Raw genomic sequence first — 6007 nt, 5'->3', positions numbered from 1 at the left:
AACTCAACGAGACGGCTTCTGCCATCAACTTTGTCTAAGCCTTCCACCCCCCAGCCCCAAGCCGTGACACATGGGCATGTCTTGTGCATGCAGTGCAAACATGGGCTCCTGAGCTGGTCATTTGCTGTCCCTCCTTGGAGGGAAGAACAAGCCCAATGGCCTGGGGTGAGAGGCCAGTGCTGGGAGCGGCGCTGGCTGTGCCAGGGCACTGCTGGGTGCCCCCAACCCTGAGCACTCCCACCCTTGTGCTGGTCACTGCTGGTTTCCTCTGCAGGGCGTTGTGTTGGGCACATCCTGGAGAGCAAAGTGGAAAGCAGATGGAAGCTTTGAGGCCCTGGCCCGAGGAGATGCCCCTGCAGGATGGCAGTGCTGCTGCAGAGGTCAGCTCTGTGCCAGCAGTGCCCGTGGCTGTCCCTGCCTGCAGTCCCTGGACAGTCCTGCAGCAGGACTGGCACCGACTGCCAGAGCACTGAGGCCTTCACCAACACAGGGCTCTGCAGGACAGTGTGGAAGGGAAGGGAGAGGAGGCCAGGCAGGAGAAGGGCTGCTGCTCCCTGGCAGTGCTGCTCTGCTGGGACGCTTTTCTGGCCCAGCTCTGCACAGAGGCACCGACCCTGCAGCTGCAGAGAAGTCAGAGAGGAAAGATGTCAGGCAAACAAGCCAATGCAGAGTTCTTTATTTGGTTGAAGCACACAGTGAGTACAATTGCCAATTTGTACAGCCTCTGGGCCAGGCTAGAAAGGCAAACACTGAATTGGAAATGGTGATTATATATATATAAACATACATATACTTTTATATATATGCACGTATCTTTATAGATATAAAGATTTTTTGGTGTGAACAAATTGTTACAAAAATAACACCCATCCCAGGAGTAAAAAATAGAGAAGATATGGTGGGCCTTTAATGAAGTCCATAACAGGATTGGCCTTTAATGAGGTCCATAACATGCAGAAGAAGGAGAATTTATTGCTTCTGAAAAACACCCAGTTATGAGTTTCCTCAGGGCATCCTTGAGCTCCTGGTTCCTCAGGCTGTAGATGAGGGGGTTCAGTGCTGGAGGAACCACCGAGTACAGAACTGACAGGGCCAGATCCAGGGATGGGGAGGAGATGGAGGGAGGCTTCAGGTAGGCAAAGAATAACGTGCTCACAAACAGGGAGAGCACAGCCAGGTGAGGGAGGCAGGTGGAAAAGGCTTTGTGCCGTCCCTGCTGAGAGGGGATCCTCAGCACAGCCCTGAAGATCTGCACATAGGAGAACACAATGAAAACAAAACAACCAAACGTTAAACAGGCAATAACCACAGTGAGCCCAATTTCCCTGCGGTAGCCTGAGTGTGAGCAGGAGAGCTTGAGGATGTGTGGGATTTCACAGAAGAACTGGCCCAGGGCATTGCCCTGGCACAGGGGCAGGGAAAATGTACTGGCTGTGTGCAGCAGAGCAATGAGAAACGCAGTGGCCCAGGCAGCTGCTGCCATGTGGGCACAAGCTCTGCTGCCCAGGAGGGTCCCGTAGTGCAGGGGTTTGCAGATGGCAACGTAGCGGTCGTAGCACATGATGGTGAGGAGACAATACTCTGCTCCAAGAAAGAAGACAATCAGAAAGGCCTGTGCAGCACATCCCATGTAGGAGATGGTTGTGGTGTTCCAGAGGGAATTGTGCATGGCTTTGGGGACAGTGGTGCAGATGCAGCCCAGGTCTGTGAGGGAGAGGTTGAGCAGGAAGAAGCCCATGGGGGTGTGCAGGTGGTGGTCGCAGGCTACGGCGCTGAGGATGAGGCCGTTGGCCAGGAGGGCAGCCAGGGAGATGGCCAGGAAGAGCCAGAAGTGCAGGAGCTGCAGCTCCCGCCTGTCTGCGAATGCCAGGAGGAGGAACTGGGTGAGGGAGCTGCTGTTGGACATTTGCTGCTTTTTAGCACAGGGTCTGTTCAAAAAAGGAAAGGACAGGGAACAGTTAAGACAGACCTCTGTGAAAAAGCCACTCCATTTCTAAAAGAAATCAATGTGTCAATTGTCACCAAATGCACTGCCAAGGAGTCAGTTTTGCTGTGCTCCAGGGGGAAATGGAATTTTTTGGTAGAGCTCTCTCACACACAAGGAATGTCAGATGTAACCCACCTTGAATACAAAAGTTCCATCTCTACTGTAATGACTCAGAAGAGCTGGGGCTGCAGAGCAGAAGCTTAGTCTGTCCTTAGAATAATTGTACCTGTGTTTTCCATTTTTACCATCACACCTGGAAGGTTCTTTTCCACTGCAGGAATCCTCATTTCTATGGCCCAGCACACAGTGCCCAGCAGAGCTGGAGGGAAGGGCCCCCAGAGCTGCCTGAACGCCCCCTCCCCCAGGCCTTGGGGGCACTTATCCCCCACTCCCTGCCCAGGGCTCTGCTGCCTGGAGCTGTCCCTGCCAGCAGCTGCTTCCCTGGGCCCAGGGCTGAAAAAGTGACACTGCTGCTGTCTATAAGACAGTTTTGATGTCTGACACTCTCAAGTTCAATCCCCTCTAATCTAACAGAGTTCAAGTTTCAGTGTCTCCTCCTGTGCTCAGAGATTGATTTCTCTGTCACAGTCAGCACCCAGACAACCCAGAGTATAACACTGAAAGAACTGGTTCATTCTCTTGAAGGTACCTCCTGTCTGTCTGTGCCTCTTGCAAATACCTTCTGGGAAATTTCCTGCTTTGATCTGGAGCTGTGACCAGCCCTCATCCCTGCAGCCCACTGTGGAGATCAGAAGGACTCTGCCCTGCTCTGCCCTCCCAGGAGTTGTTCCTTCCCCACAGCCCTTCTCCCCCAGCCCCGTGGCAGCTCCTTGGCCGGGCTGAGAGCTGCCCCTGGCAGGCAGCAGAGTCCCTGCCCCAGCACACAGAGCCCTGGGGGCAGGACCCTGCTCTGCCCCACAGCCCTGGGCACCCCTGGCTGCACCCCCACCTTCCCACCCCACAGCCAGCCCTGCCACAGGGAACCTTCTGGCCCTGGGCCTCTGAGGGGGCAGCAGCAAGTCCTGCTCTGCAGCAGCTTCTCCTGCTGCAACCCAGCAAATCCAGCAGAGCCATCCTGACAGCTCCTGCCACTGCTGCCATTTGGCAGCTGGCAGAGGCACTTGCAGGAACTCACCTGCACTGCTCTGCAGCCACAGCCTGACCGTGGCAAAGGGCTGGCAAGGTTCCTGCCCTGAGCAGCTCTGCGCTGTCCTCCCACTCCAGGATCCCTTGAACCTCCTGCTCCCTTCTCCTCTCTGCCCTTGCTGCCTGCAGCTCCTGCCCTGCTCTGCCATATGGCCACTTCCTCAGCACTGCAGCAACTGGGAGAGTCCTGCTGAAAGATCCTGGAAGCTGTGGGATGTGCCAGCTTTAGGAGATGCCTCCAGGAAGGGAAGTTTAATATTTCTACAGCCAGAGAATTCTTCCTTCAAATCCTGGGAAGGTTTCTGGCATAGTGAGAGCTCAGTCACCTCCCAGCCCAGGCTGCCTCTCATCTCTCTGCCTTCTCTCCTGTGCCCTGGGTGCTGCAGGCAGTGCCCTCAGCCCAGCTGGGCTGTGCAGAGGAGCTGCTCACCAGCAGAGCTGTCTCTTTGAAGCTCTTCTTGCTTGCCAGGAGCTCCCTGTGTGCCAGGAGCCCGGCCCAGCTCAGCAGCACAGCAACAGCCCCAGGCATTTCATGACCCTCCAGGGGGTTTGCATTGTTTACATGAGACCCAGTCCCTGAGAGTAAGTTCAAACAACTTTTCAAGAAGTCAAAATGAGTTTGAAATACTGAAGTTTCTCATAGTGCTAATGGGTCCCACTGAGGGACACAACTGTGAAAGTGTCCCCAGATTCCAGTTGGAACAGAAAATTGCAGTGATGACAAGGATGGACAAGCAAGGGAAAGGTGGCTCTGATGATAAGGAAACTTGGATGTGTTTCATTAATCCAAAAGGCCAAGCCCTGACCTCCAGCCCCTGGAAAGGCAAATCCTGTCCCTGCCTCATTCCTCAGGGCTCTTCCTGGGGCACTGGGATGTGGGATGTGCAATGCCAAGGGCAGGACCATGGGGTGGCACCTGCCAGGCTGCTGAGCAGGGACAAGGAGGCCATGAGGCCCCAGGGCTGCAAGGGCCACTCCCCTCCTCCTGGCATCAGGGGCACAGACAGCAGCCATGGCCAAAGGCCTGCAGAAGGTGGCTCTGTCAGGGCCTTTCAGCTTCTCCCCCTCCCTGTCTCCTCTCCAGCCCAGGCTGTCCTACGGTGTCCATGCCCTGCCCCTTTCCCTGCAGGCTGTCGTCATCCCCCCGGCTGCCCCACCTGGCTGGCACCTTCCTGCACTGACATCTCTGCGTCCTCCCTGGCTCTTCCTGCACACACAAAGCCTTGGGCTCATCCAGACTCCTTCTGTGTGATGTGTTGCACCACAGCATTGCCCTCAGAGTGAAATTCTTTTCTCTTTGTTTCCAGTCTGAACCTCTCCAGTTGAACTTGCCATTATTCCTTTATTTTTCATGCTGTTTCCTGCTATGACAAAAGGATCCTTCATTCCTGAAACCACCCTTCAAGCCTTCTCTGACTACTCCTGCACTGTCCTCAGTCTCCACACCATGGAGCCCAGAGCTACCAGGTCCCTACAGAGTGGTCATGGGCTTGAGGCCTCCAAATCTTTTCTTGGGAGATCCCTGGGTACTCTCCAAGGTGTTTGCAGATGAACACATGGTGCTCATAGTCTAAGGAAATCACAGTGATACATTTTACCAAGGGCTGTAGTGGCAGAACACGGGACAATGGCTTTGAACTGAAGACTGGAGTATTTTATCTATAATCGGAAAAAATATTTAACAATGAGGGGGGCAAGAACTGGAACAGGTTCCCAGAGAATTTGATGTCCCATCCCTACATTTGTCCAAGGTCAGAGAGTGTGAGTAACCTGAATTAGTAAAAGATGTCACTGTCCATGTCCAGGGACTTGGACCAGATGACCTTTTAGCTCCCTTCCAACCCAAACCATTCTGTGATTCTTCAAGTCCCAACCTCCTTCTCCAAAGAATTTCCATTTCTAGGACATGAATTGCCAAATTTTGGAGAAACCATTTGAAGCCCAAAAGGTAAAAAAATAATTCAAAGAGAGTTCCAAAGTATCTGTGTGAAGGCTTCACTGAGGGGGTCAATGGCAGAGCCTCCCAGGATGACCTCACAAATGTGGGTGGGGTTTTCATCCTCAGGGTTTGAGTCTTACAATGGGCAACAAGAAACCACATTTAGGGAATGAGGAAGACTTGTCATGGGATGTCTAGGAAAGAACTAAAGGAAGGGGAAGGATTGCGATCACCACGGTTTGTGTAGGAACAAGCATGAGAAAACAGAGGGAAAAGAGGATGAAAAAGCTGATCATGTTAAACAGGAGGATGCTCAAGACACATCCCTGGCTGTGCCCTGCAAGTGATGCCCACAGCCTGTCCCATTTTCTTAATAACTCCATTGCCAAGAAGTTTTCTGGGGGGAGGGACCTCTCTGCTCCTGGCACAGATTGTGGCCCAAGTTCCAGCCACTGCAGCAGGAGCCACAAATAGTCAGATCTTGTGTTCTTTGGGGGGCCAGACTCTGCCCAGACTGGGGTGTGTGTGTGTTGGAAGCACAAAAGAGTGAAGCAAATGCCAAGCTAAACACCCAATGTACCCTGACTTTGTCCCTAAGTGGGGGATGAGAATTGGACACAACATGTGCAGGGACAGATGGAGGGGTTTGTCCCCCTGGCCCTGCCCAGAAGGGACACCTTTCAGGAAGGGTTGTGGCCTTGGCTGTGCTGAGGGTTGCCCCGGGCAATGCAGCTTGGGATTGCAGTGGCACTGTCAGGGCTCTGCAGAGCTCCTGGCAGTTCATGCATTTGTCCCCAGCAATGCCAGAGAACTGCAGGGGTTGCAGTCAATCACTTGTGCTCTTTGGGACCCCGACTGGCTCTGCTGAATGGGAGCAGGCCTGGAGTTCCCAGACTGTTCCTGCATCCAGTGCTGGGCCTGCAGTGACGTTTGTG

The 6007-nt window shown here is 53.7% G+C and overlaps 1 pseudogene; it reads right to left on the bottom strand.

Annotated features, from left to right (window-relative positions):
- Positions 1-851: 851 nt before the first annotated feature.
- Positions 852-1915, bottom strand: LOC113984049 (annotated as a pseudogene).
- Between the last annotated feature and the right edge of the window lie 4092 nt (positions 1916-6007).

This window comes from Pipra filicauda, unplaced genomic scaffold (genome assembly GCF_003945595.2).
Source record: "Pipra filicauda isolate LSUMZ 115617 unplaced genomic scaffold, ASM394559v2 scaffold706_size140705_pilon, whole genome shotgun sequence".
NCBI lineage: Eukaryota > Metazoa > Chordata > Aves > Passeriformes > Pipridae > Pipra > Pipra filicauda.
This window is presented reverse-complemented; position numbering and strand designations above follow the sequence as displayed.